The sequence below is a fragment of the Schistocerca serialis genome, chromosome 4 (genome assembly GCF_023864345.2).
Source record: "Schistocerca serialis cubense isolate TAMUIC-IGC-003099 chromosome 4, iqSchSeri2.2, whole genome shotgun sequence".
In the NCBI taxonomy this organism is placed as follows: Eukaryota; Metazoa; Arthropoda; class Insecta; order Orthoptera; family Acrididae; genus Schistocerca; species Schistocerca serialis.
This window is the reverse complement of record NC_064641.1, coordinates 847,772,933-847,786,729: the sequence shown is the minus strand read 5'-3', so window position 1 is coordinate 847,786,729 and position 13,797 is coordinate 847,772,933. Positions and strand designations below refer to the sequence as shown.

Genomic DNA, 13,797 nt, shown 5'->3' with positions numbered 1-13,797 from the left:
AACTGGCAGAAGTAAAGCTGTGGGTACCGGGCGTGAGTCGTGCTTCGGTAGCTCGGTTGGTAGAGCACTTGCCCGCAAAAGGCAAAGGTCCCGAGTTCGAGTCTCGGTCGGGCACATAGTTTTAATCTGCCAGGAAGTTTCACCTCTTGTTGTTGTTGTTGTGGTCTTCAGTCCTGAGACTGGTTTGATGTAGCTCTCCATGCTACTCTATCCTGCGCAAGCTGCTTCATCTCCCAGTACGTACTGCAGCCTACATCCTTCTGAATCTGCTCAGTGTATTCATCTCTTGGTCTCCCTCTACGATTTTTACCCTCCACGCTGCCCTCCAATATTAAATTGGTGATCCCTTGATGCCTCAGAACATGTCCTACCAACCGATCCCTTCTTCTAGTCAAGTTGTGCCACAAACTCCTCTACTCCCCAATTCTATTCAATACCTCCTCATTAGTTATGTGATCTACCCATTTAATCTTCAGCATTTTTCTGTAGCACCACATTTCGAAAGCTTCTATTCTCTTCTTGTCTAAACTACTTATCGTCCATGTTTCACTTCCATACATAGCTACACTCCATACAAATACTTTCAGAAACGACTTCCTGAAACTTAAATCTATACTCGATGTTAACAAATTTCTCTTCTTCAGAAACGCTTTCCTTGCCATTGCCAGTCTACATTTTATATCCTCTCTACTTCGACCATCATCAGTTATTTTGCTCCCCAAATAGCAAAACTCCTTTACTACTTTATGTGTCTCATTTCCTAATCTAATTCCCTCAGCATCACTCGAGTTAACTCGACTACATTCCATTATCCTCGTTTTACTTTTGTTGATATTCATCTTATATCCTACTTTCAAGACACTGTCCATTCTGTTCAACTGCTCTTCCAGATCCTTTGCTGTCTCTGACAGAATTACAATATCATCGGCAAACCTTAAAGTTTTAGTTTCTTCTCCATGGATTTTAATACCTACTCCGAATTTTTCTTTTGTTTACTGCTTGCTCAATATGCAGATTGAATAACATTGGGGAGAGGCTACAACCCTGACTCACTCCCTTCCCAACCACTGCTTCCCTTTCATGTTCCTCGACTCTTATAACTGCCATCTGGTTTCTGTACAAATTGTAAATAGCCTTCGCTACCCGTATTTCACCCCTGCCGTCATGGGAGACTGGAACTCGACAGTCGGAAAAGGAAGAGAAGGAAACATAGTAGGTGAATATGTATTGGGACTAAGAAATGAAAGAGGAAGCCGTCTGGTATAATTTTGCACAGAGCATAACTTAATCATTTGGTTCAACAATCATAAAACAAGGTTGTATACATGGAAGAACCCTGGAGATACTAAAAGGCTTCAGACAGATTATATAATGGTAAGACAGAGATTTAGGAACAAGATTTTAAATTGTAAGACATTTCCAGGGGCAGATGTGGACTCTGACCACAATTTATTGGTTATGAACTGTAGATTAAAACTGAAGAAACTGCAAAAAGGTGGGAATTTAATGAGATGGGACCTTGATAAACTGAAAGAACCAGAGGTTGTACAGAGTTTCAGGGAGAGCATAAGCGAACAATTAACAGGAATGGGGGAAAGAAATACAGTAGAAGAAGAATGGGTAGCTTTGAGGAATGAAATAGTGAAGGCAGCAGAGGATCAAGTAGGTAAAAAGACGAGGGCTAGTAGAAATCCTTGGGTAACAGAAGAAATATTGAATTTAATTGATGAAAGGAGAAAATACAAAAATGCAGTAAGCGAAGCAGGCAGAAAGGAGTACAAACATCTGAAAAATGAGATTGACAGGAAGTGCAAAATGGCTAAGCAGGGATGGCTAGAGGACAAATGTAAGGATGTAGAGGCTTATCTCACTAGGGGTAAGATAGATACTGCTTACAGGAAAATTAAAGAGACCTTTGGAGAAACGAAAACCACTTGTATGAATATCAAGAGCTCAGATGGAAACCCAGTTCTAAGCAAAGAAGGGAAAGCAGAAAGGTGGAAAGAGTATATAGAGGGTCTATACAGGGGCGATGTTCTTGAGGACAATATTATGGAAATGGATTCATGCAGTATCATATCTCCCATTTCATCTTCATCTTCATCCACTTCTATTTCCATAATATTGCCCTCAAGTACATCGCCCTTGTATAGACCCTCCATATACTCCTTCCACCTTTCTACATTCCCTTCTTTGCTTAGAACTGGGTTTCCATCTGAGCTCTTGATATTCATACAAGTGGTTCTCTTTTCTCCAAAGGTCTCTTTAATTTTCCTGTAGGCAGTATCTATCTTATCCCTAGTGAGATAAGCTTCTACATCCTTACATTTGTCCTCTAGCCATCCCTGCTTAGCCATTTTGCACTTCCTGTCGATCTCATTTTTCAGACGTTTGTATTCCTTTTTGCCTGCTTCATTTACTGCATCTTTATATTTTCTTCTTTCATCAATTAAATTCAATATATCTTCTGTCACCCAAGGATTTCTACTAGCCCTCGTCTTTTTAACTACTTGATCCTCTGCTGCCTTCACTACTTCTTCCCTCAAAGCTACCCATTCTTCTTTTCCTGTATTTCTTTCCCCCATTCCTGTCAATTGTTCCCTTATGCACTCCCTGAAACTCTATACAGCCTCTGGTTTAATCGGTTTGTCCAGGTCCCATCTCCTTAAATTCCCACACTCGGACACCTATACACCGTAAATTATTTATTTTGCGAAGCAAACAACTAGCTAGCGTGACAATAGGTAGCAACTATAATTTTGGAATGACACAACCAGAAACGATTAACTGGCCGATCTGTCCATACTTAGAAACTAAAACATAGTACGTTGGTGGGGATTTTTAGGACATTATCCTGAAGGCTGTCACTGCATTTGCTGTTAGCTCATCGACCTGTCGTTTACGTGGAGCTTCAATCGTCGCCTCTAGAGTACTCTCAAGTAAGATGATAATAAGACAAGTTGTTCTGTGATGTCGGAAGACCGAAAGAATATCACCCCATGGACATTTGCGCTGACAAGCCATCCCAGCTAATTCGTAGGTGTGTGAACACCTGCAGATAATTTGTAGAACCGACCACCGACAGAGAAATAAAAAAATAAAAAAAACACAAATTTTAAGACAATGAATTAAAATACGGTAAAACTTCGGAAATACGCACTTTAACAGCCAGGTGGAAAGCATGTCAGTTCAGAAAAGAGCGGGTAAGGGAAGTGAAGATACTGAAGGCAGTGCTTACAGTGATTAACTCATCCGGTAATCTGTTAACAGGCAGAACATGGGCAGAGCAAATGGAATAGCAACACAGCCAAAGAATGAAGGGTTTTTGGGAACACAAAAAGAAGGAGGAAACAAGAAAAAAATGAAAATCATATAACATTCAAGTTAACCACTGTCCTGGAGGCAAAAATGTGTAATAATAATAATAATAATAATAATAATACAAAGTATTTGTAATATATATTACTTTATCATTTCATTACTGAATTTGTATTTTTAAAACCATATAAGTAATCCGAGTTTGATATTACACTACAGACTGATTTAATTCCTTCTCCTACACAATATTACACAAGACAGTTAGCTTGGAGAATTTTGAGGAGCAGATGTTTGACGTAAACTAGTTTTTAATATGCCGCTTTGACCCAAAACTGACCTATGAAGATTTATTTTTGTTGTGCGTGAGGTTTCTTCCGCCTTGCTCATGGCATTCCTTCCAGTGTAGTGCGTCCATTTTAATTTGGTTCATCGTTCCTGAGGACGTGGTTAGTCTTGATTAATTCTGGGTACGTTTCTCGTGGTCATCGACTGAGAAACTGTATATTTTTGCGACAGTTGTTGACTGATATTTGAGATACGACGATGTAGGCTGATTCCAATGTGAAGGAGTGATTGCCAAGGAAGTGTGGTCTGTTTACTATCTTCTCCTTTATACAGGGTGGCCCACATAAACGTCTCAGCGCTAATATCTCTGGAACAAAAATGGATATTGGAAAAGATTTTCACTGGTATGAATGTAAGACAGGAGCTCATGAAAATAAGTACTATGCGACATTATAAAACGTAAGAAAATGTTAGTTTCAACACAAACTTATTGTCTTTTTAAAGGGAAACCACGTATTGCTTCTTACGCAATCAATAGCATGAAAATCTGCTACTATGCCAGATTTACAACTGGAGTTCAAAAATGGTTCAAATGGATCTGAGCACTATGGGACTTAACATCTATGGTCATCAGTCCCCTAGAACTTAGAACTACTTAAACCTAACTAACCTAAGGACAGCACACAACACCCAGCCATCACGAGGCAGAGAAAATCCCTGACCCCGCCGGACAACTGGAGTAGTACTTGTTGTTGCCAGTGGCGTAGCTACGAGGGCTATGCCGAAAGTTTTTAGCAGTCCCTAAACCGTAAGGCAGAGGACAATGGGGTTGTTTGCATTCGAAAGAGCGATGTTTCTCGACCTTGGGACGTGCGCGCGAAGCCCCTGGCTAGCGGTGATCCCCCCACAACGCGGTAAGAAAGTACAGGCAGTGCTGAGTCAGAGACGGTGCAGGATGGATCTGTCGCGCCGCGACTTTTGCGCCATGATTATTTACGATTACAAAAAGTGTTTAAGTGCCGAAGAATGCCATTCTTCTTTGCTGCGTGTTTTTGGTGAAGCTTCCCCTTCTAGGGCCACAGTTGGAAATTGGTTTCGCGAGTTTTCGAGGGGTCGACAGTCAATTGAAGATGAACTTCGTCCCGGTAGGCCAGCAACAGCTGTTACTCCTGAAGACATTGATGCTGTGAGGAAAATGATCAAAGAAGATCCACATCTTACATTTTGCGACATTGAAGGGACCCTAAATATTGGATCAACAGCAATTTAGACCATACTTCATAGTCATTTAGGCCTTACTAAGAGATGTGCCAGTTGGGTGCCACATTCCCTGACAGAAAGCCAAAAGGCGGCGAGTGTGGACTGGTGTCGTTTCATGCTCGAAAAATTCAATGGAGGGAAGTCCCAAGACACCTACAATATCGTCACAGGTAATGAAACGTGGGTCTACCATTATGACCCTGAAACAAAGAGGCAGTCTTCTGTGTGGTGCTTTCCAGGCGAGGAACCACCCACAAAAGTTTGACGAAGTCGGAGCTCTGGAAAAAAAGATGGTGGCAGCTTTTTTCACAAAGATCGGCCATCTCACCTCTGTGACCATGGACACACGTCGTACAGTCATTGCCGAATAGTACGTGAACGATTGTCTTCCAAACGTCATCGCCACATGGAAGTCACAGCATCCAAAGTCCAAGAGTGGGCACCTTCTGCTGCATCACAACAATGCATCTGCACACAGGGCTGCCAGAGCGATGGACTTTCTGGAGAAGGAAAAAGTGCGAGTGTTACCACATCCCCCCTATTCACCTGACCTGGCCCCCTGTGATTTCTTTCTGTTCCCTAAGACTAAGGAAACAATTCGAGGGAAGCGGTTTTCATCAGATGAAGAGGCCATTGCAGCATACGAGAGTGCACTAAGTAACATCCCAAAAGAAGCTTGGACCGATACATTTTCTACATGGTTTCAGAGAATGGAAAAATGTATACATGCTAATAGAGAGTGTTTTGAAAAGTTGTAAACGTTTGTTTGCAAATAAATTTTTTTCACACATTGTGCTAAAAACTTTCGGCATAGCCCTCACACCGTAGAGTTAAGCGGAGCAGTGCCCAACAGTGCGCAAGCTCAAGGGATCCCTGGGCCTTCATGCAACGTTCAAAAAAGTTATGGACACTGGTGTCCAAAATTAAAGCAACAAACAGAAATTTTGAAAGGTTACGTTTATTTTGACACAAAACAGAATAACAGGTGATAGTAAAGTAGGAACAATGCAAAGAATACAGAACACAAATAAATGCTGTATGCATAACGATGGACAAAAATGTTCTTCGTTTTTATCCAACTTAACCCATTTGCACACATTCCGTCAACTGGTTAATGTGCTCAGTATGGGATGTGACCACCTGTGGCAGCAATACAGCCCCGACAACGACGGGGCATGCTGTGAATGATGTCATCAACCTCATGTTGAGGCAATAAGCCTATTCTCCTAGCAGAGCTGCTTGAAAGTCTTGGAGAGTGGTTGGTGAATGCTGATGCGATGCAACCTGTCTCCCTAGTGCATCTCAGACATGTTCTATAGTATTCCAATTGGCAGAGCGAGCAGACCACGACATGTGTGCAATATCTTCCTTTTCCTCGAAAACATCAGCCTACTGTACTGTATGAAGTTGAGCATTATTGACCATCAGTACGAAGTCTGGGCTCACAGCACCTCGCAACAACAGCACATGGAGTCCCAAAATTGTGTCACGATACCTGATAGCTGTTAAGCCTTGCCAATTTCATGAAGAGGTGTTTGAGTGGTCAACATAATCGTTACCCGCACCATTAAGGATTCTCCTCGATATCGGTCTCTTTCCAGAACCCTTGGGTACTGAAATCGTGTTCCACGTTCCTTCCAGATGTAAATGCTTGGAGAATCACTCACAAGACCAAATTAGGACTCGTCTGTGAAAAGAACATTGGCCCACTGTTCGACGTCCAGATGGCATGTTGACGACTCCACTCTAGACGTTGCCTTCTGTGAAGACGTATCAGACACACACATACAGCAGGTCCCCGACAGTAAAGAGCACTCTGCTGAAGCCTTCTGTCACCGTTTGTCTCGATACAATACATCCAGTGGATGCTATGAGGCCAAATGCCAGATGCTGTGCAGTACTAAGGCGATACCATCGTGTCCTTACATCCAAATAACACTCCTGATACCACATGTGGTCGAGCCTGACCTGGTCTTGGGGATAGTGTATCGGTCTCTATAAATTGTCACCACATCCAAGAACTGACAGAATGAATCACATAAAGCCATCGGGGCACATCAGTTTGAGACTGCCCTACTTCATTCTTCTTATTGTCCTCCGCCGCTGAGAGTTTGGTAGGTGTCTTCTTTGTGCTGTACCGCCCTGTCTGTGAATGTATATACATCTATTTTGGCTGTGCGACTACCCAGCACACACCATCCCATGTGATAGGTGCCCTGGCATCATCGTTTGCATGGTTGTTCGTTGACCGGAATGCCACATTCCATCCAGAACACGATTGTGTGGACATCTTTGGCTCTGAGCACTATGGGACTTAACATCTATGGTCATCAGTCCCCTAGAACTTAGAACTACTTAAACCTAACTAACCTAAGGACATCACACAACACCCAGTCATCACGAGGCAGATAAAATCCCTGACCCCACCGGGAATCGAACCCGGGAACCCGGGCGTGGGAAGCGAGAACGCTACCGCACGACCACGAGGTGCGGACGTGGACATCTTTGGAAGTTCGTATGATAATACCATGAATTAGACACAAGACGAGGAAATAGCGGTTTGTTGCTTTAATTTTTGACACCAGTGCAATATCTTAATTGAATCAAGAATTTTCATCTTTCAACTTACTGAAACCTGACCAACAACAGACTTCGAACGGCACGAATTGAAATCACAAAAGTTTCTCCCACCTTCAGAACATAAACTTAACAGGGTGTATTGCTTGTCCGCTAAGACGTGGACCCTTCCGCCGTTCGGGTGTTGCGGGTTGAAGTCGGAGTTGCATGGCTGCCAATCTTTGCAAACTAACAGTTAGTTGCGCTGAATTATTAGCACTGTGTTTGACAATACAGTGTGTGACCACATTTGAATATGAAGTCTCTACAATGTATTATCACGGAACACTACTGCTGCCGTCGAAAACGATACGTATTACGCGCGAAACAGCAGGCCCTGCAAAGTACTGACCTTTTCTCCCTGCGTCTGCCAAGGTCTTGTTCCGCACGGTCACAGAATTTTCCACGGTAGCTAGGAACCACGCCATAGCGGACGACCAATAATGCGCCAAGCATGATTACTCAACTGATTGTGTAGGGAATTTCCCTAAGCGAATGAACCATAATCATAAATCCCGATAAAGTGTTGTAATCAATTGCACCTTCAATTTCATCAAAGATGAAGAGAAAATATGGGTTTTGGTCTTGGATGGCTTTGTGGACTGTGTTAGTGATCAGCTCGTCATCAGTGTTATTCTGGCGGAAGGTGAATGTCAGTGGCTTATGTTCCGTACAAATTGTAAATATTCTCGCGTTCAGCTGCGTTCGGAAATATTTCACGGAAGTGTAGATGGCCAACATTTCCAGGTTGTAAGCGCTGCATTGTTGCTGAGCGGGCGATAATTTCCGAGAGATGCCTAGCATCGACCACAAGCGCGAGAGGCGCGTCCAAAGCAGGGTGAGCAAGAAGCGTTGCCTCAGCTATGCATTTCTTGGCGGTTTCGAAAGCGTCTGTTGTTGTCTGTGACCACTGCACAGGTGCTTTGTCCTTTGTTTTCGGACCGGCCAGCGCTGCTGTAAGTGGTTCTTGAAGTTCAACCACATGTGGCAGATGGCAGCAATAGAAATTGAGGATTCCGAGGAATCTACATAATTCTTTGGCTGTCTCTGGGCGAGGAATATTGAAAATGGCTTTAACTTTCTCTGGCAAAGGGCGCGATCTCACAGAAGAAATTAGGTGACCCAAAAGCGTTATCTCCAGTTGTCTGAACACACACTTAGTGACGTTCAAAACAATGCCGTACTTGTCAAGGCGCTCAAAAACTTCAATGAGATGCTGTTTATGTTCCTCTGGCGTCGCTGGGAAGACGAGTGTGTCGTCTAGGTTGGCAAAACAACATGGTAACCCTCATAATACAGAATCAATGAATCGTTGCCATGTTTGTGCGGCGTTTCTCAGGTCAAACGTCATAATTAAGCTTTCGAATAAGCCAAAAGGCGTTGGATTGGCTGTCTTCGGGATATCATTCTCAGCGACCGGAATTTGTGTGTATGCTTTGGCACAATCCAACACACTAAACTCCTGTTTTTTCCGTCATGAGTAAACGGAACTATACAACGTTAACTCTCAAAGAAAAACTGAATGCTTTGAAGCAGATAGACCATGGTGAGAATGTATCTAAACTGGCAACGTAACTGGGTGTTGGTAAAGCAACCATTTATGATTGGAAGAAGAACCAAGTGAAGCTTGAACAGTTCTGTGCAACGTCTTCGGGAAAAACGCTCGAAATTCGGCAGACTTTGAAACAGTCCCAGTATGATAAAGTGGATGAGGCTCTTTTCCTTTGGTTTACGCATGAAAGAGAAAGGGAAACTCCTTTGTGTGGAGCACTGGTTCAGGAGAATGCTGGTTACCTGAACAAGTTAATGAATGGTGATCAGTCTTCTAGTGTGAGTGCGGGTTGGTTGGACAGATTCAAAAAACGTCATGGAATCCGTCAGCTAACAATTACTGGAGAGAAGCTTTCTTCTGACCGTGATGCAGCGAAGGAATACTTGGGCGAGTTTGAAAAAATGATAAGAGAAGGAAAGTATTATCTCCAACAAATTTATAACGCTGGCGAGACTGGCCTTAATTTGAGGGCATTGCCAGCAAAAAGCCTGGCATCAAAAGCTGAAGACCATACTCTTGGTTTTAAAATGTGAAAAGATCGTGTGACTTTACTAGCGTGCAGCAACGCTGCTGGTAATCACAAGCTGCCTTTAATGCTGATCGGCACATCTGCTAGGCCCAAACTGCAAGTCCATGCCTGCATATTATCGCAACCAGAAAAAAAGCATGGATGGATGGTAAGCTGTTCAAAGAATGATTTCACGGCCAGTTTGTTCCCCCTGTTTTCTAAGGAAAATCATTTGCCTCCCCGTGCAATCCTTTTGATTGATAACGCGCCGTCTCACCCCAGCACTGATGAATTATGTGATGGAGAAATTGTGGCGAAGTTTTTGCCCCCGAATGTTACACCACTTCTACGGTCGATGGACCAGGGCGTACTGCAAACATTAAAACAGATTTACAGGAAACATTTTTTAAGAATGCTGATGCTAGATGATAGTATTCTTTTAGTGGACAAAATAAAAAAAGACCAATGTGAAGGATGTTGTTTATTGGGCCGCTGAGGCAGAATATTTCAGAAAATACTCTGAGAAAATCGTGGAGGAAACTGCGGACATCTCTCAAATTTCAGGACAACCTTGTTGAAAATGAAGAGGAAAATCTACTGCAAATGATACAGACAATCCCTGGATGTGAAGAAGCTAGTGAAGAAGACGTATATCTGCGTATGGCAGCGGATGGGGCACATGTAGAGAACCTTACTGACGCTGATTTAGTTGCTGCTGTGACTCAAGACCAGGAAGAAGTGGACTGTGCCGGCCGTTGTGGGCGAGCGGTTGTAGGCGCTTCAGTCTGTAACCGCGCAACCGCTACGGTCGCAGGTTCGAATCCTGCCTCGGGCATGGATGTGTGTGATGTCCTTAGGTTAGTTAGGTTTAAGTAGTTCTAAGTTCTAGGGGACTGATGACCTCAGATGTTAAGTCCCATAGTGCTCAGAGACATTTGAACCATTCTGAAGTGGACTGCTGTGACGAAGTGACAATGAGCCTGAAAGCGACAAAGGAGAGCTGGTGCCACACAGTGACGCAGCAGAAGCCCTTGACATCGCGCTACATTATTTGGGGCAACAGCCCACTGCTACACCTGCTGATGTGATGTTTATGAGACGATGTCGAAACTATGTGTCACATAACACACTGTCTTCATCCCCCAAAAAACAACGACAGAGTTTTTATCATCTAAAAAGTAGGGATAAAATGTGCGCTGTATTTTAGTAAGTTTGACAGCTTTTCTTTCATTGTTATGCATTGTTTAAACCTAATGTTTTCTTGCCAATTTTTCTAATACGTGTTTACTGTACTGTGTAAATTAAAATAGTGTGCACGTACAGCAGTTTACCGCACAGTTTTCCATACTTAGACTAACATTTTTCAGGTTCGGATTAACCGAAAGTTTGGATTACCGAGGTTCGGGTTAGCGGGACTCTGCTGTATGTTCATTTTGTAGCGCACATCTTTCTGAAGAGGTTAATATATAAAACATATATATTCGAGGAAATGTAAGACCTGTTATTTGGTCCTAAGTGTTTGAAAGTGCAGTGCCACACCTCTTGACACAGCAGTCTTCTTTCGCACATCACTGTATGTCGCTCTGTGGAATTCAAACGTGTATGTTTTGTAATGGAAGCCATCAAACCTATATAAGCTATCAAACCTATATTTTAATTTCCACTGGAAATTAAAATGTCCTGTGGCACCAACTCTTACTCCCAGTGGGCCAGTTTGACATCCTGCTGCCCTTTAAAAAACTCAGGATTAATACTGTGTGGGATTATTTGTGACCAGGAGAATAAGAACTCTTCAGAAAACTTGCACTCTTTATTGCATATTAGCTAATAGCTTTCTCTCTTGTGTGACATAAAATTAAATACAGGAAACATAAAATCAATAAAGACAAGAGACAAGCAAGACAGTACACATTTTTTCAATCCTTAGGTCCCAGAATGTTTTCCTTTCTAATCTTGCTACAGCTTTATACAGCAGGCTTCCCTTTCTGCGAAAGAATCTATTACCTCATCAGGGTTCTTCAAACGTTTTGCTTTATGAAAAATTAAAATGTCGTTTCTAATGCTGAAAAAGCTGTTAATACGAATAGTACCCAAGTCTGGTGTGGTTTCTCGTTTTGATTACATCTAATTTGTCACTATCTGCTTGATAAAACAAAACAGGCCTTTCTAATATTACAATAGTTGTAAGAGACGCCATATAAGCGAAACTGTTTTGGAACAAATGTTTATTTTTATCTACCTCATATGCATAAATAACACCTCAGAATATAATTCATGAAGCACCAATATTAAATGCATATTAGGCCTACTACAAGCAAAAAAGTCTTATGCTAGGAAATAGTTTCACATTTCATTTATACACTCCAGTTTCTCAAGCATGAGATCGAATAGTAGTTAGTACGAAGTTTTTATATAAATTTGGAATCGTCATGTTCTTCCATAAAATTTGTATGATGTCCCCATTTCCTATCCTTCTTCGTACTAACAAACAATCTTGGGATCACAAATTCTGTAACTATTCCTGCCATTGTGAACTTCACTAACGCTTCCAGAATCGCCAGTTTAGTTATCCCGCGTTTATACTCCGGTTACGCGGTATTATGTGTTCGTGCAACGCGTTTTCCGCGCTGTTCCGAGAATAGAGCTTCAGCATCTGCTAACTGTGGCCTGTACAACTAGACCTTAGTAGTGCGGCGATCTGGCAAAAATTTTCTGTCAAAATTTCATTTTCTTGGATACAACGAGAAGATAATATGTAATTTTTCTTACCTGTTATTCCTGTTAGTCGTTTATTTCTACTCTGGTAGTCTGAGTCAATGGACTTCGCTAATAATTATAACAACACGTACCATTCGCGCACCCAATCAACCTCATAAACAAACAGCGATTCGTATTCACCCGTTCGGGTTTATTCGGCTCACCTCGTATAAACACGCCCCCTTTTATCTGCGGGAATTTTTTCTTTTATTTTTGGATGCGATGGGGATTCCTCTGGCAGAGACATCACGTACATTATGTACGCATTCAAAAATCAACTTACGATTCGTTCAGAAATCAGCTTGGAATCTGTTCAAAAATATTGAAAACGCGAACAGGGATTTATTTCAAAATCATATGAATAATCGATAAACCAACGTGCGCTGGATGCTAGGCACTTTGTGAAACAAGATTTTTTATCTTCAGGAATATAAACGAACTTGGCGCCCCCAGAAACTTCCGTCCGCGGAGATACCCCGGTTTGCCCCGTCCCTCCCTCCCCCACCCGACCCCTAGGTCCGGTCCTGGATGTAAGTATTGTGTAGAGAGCCTGTATAGGGAGAGAGTGACCAACCGGACGATACGGCGGCCATTTTTCTGCCTAACTGCGGGCGGGACTTTTGAATGGCCAGTAGTGGAGTAGTGGAGTACACACTCACAGAATCAAAAGCACAAGACAATATAGCGGAATCATTCGTTAAATGCCTTTGTTTGTAAGAATAAGGTGCTATAATAATTTTCACACAGCCAATTTACAGGTCTGTTTTCAAATTTGACTATATATATTGCAAGTTGTTTTATATGTAGTAAAAAGCAAAAACGACTTACTTTGCATAGATAAGAGTACTTGGTTGGTTTCCACAAGGCTCCTGTTTGATTTATGTCAGTCCTGTTGACTGCGACGGCCCACTGCTTTCGTCTTTCTTCATTGTGTGGAAATGCTAACATGTGAAATCCACCTTCGCCTCTATTGGAAAACCAAATGCAGCACAACCTGGCATGTTTACGAACGTCTGCTAACATGTGAAATCCACCTTTGCTTCTATTGGAAAACCAAATGCAGCACAACCTGGCATGTTTACGAACGTCTGCAGAACGAATTACAGATGTCAAAAACAATACTGTACAATTACTAACGTGTTTACTTCAAACATGTAGGCCTACCGACTTCATCACAAAACGCTTCATTATTTCAACTCGTTTTTAAGATCGCAAACGCTAATTACGTACTAAAAACGAAATGCAACTAAATCGAACATGCATGCACAACGCATAACACGTCTCTCAATAATTCAAATACCTTTTAATCGTTTCCAAAAGTCCTCTGAACTTCAATTCAACTCAAAAGCACGGCGAACATAGGAAGCGCGAGAGACGTCTGGCGTCATTTTTCTGCCAAAGCAAATCAACCAATCACGGGCAACTTCACCTATGGGCACTCTCTCTGTATACAGGCTCTCTAGTATTGTATCGCTCATGTTGCTATCTAGGAGGGCGCAAC

General features: G+C 42.3%; 1 long non-coding RNA gene across 1 annotated transcript; it reads right to left on the bottom strand.

Moving 5' to 3' along the window:
- Nucleotides 1-3,508: 3,508 nt before the first annotated feature.
- Nucleotides 3,509-13,778, bottom strand: LOC126475008 (uncharacterized). Its single transcript, XR_007586636.1, has 3 exons — nucleotides 13,597-13,778; nucleotides 13,125-13,309; nucleotides 3,509-3,970 (listed from the first exon to the last, which is right to left on the bottom strand). It is a non-coding gene; the product is annotated as an uncharacterized LOC126475008 (long non-coding RNA).
- Between the last annotated feature and the right edge of the window lie 19 nt (nucleotides 13,779-13,797).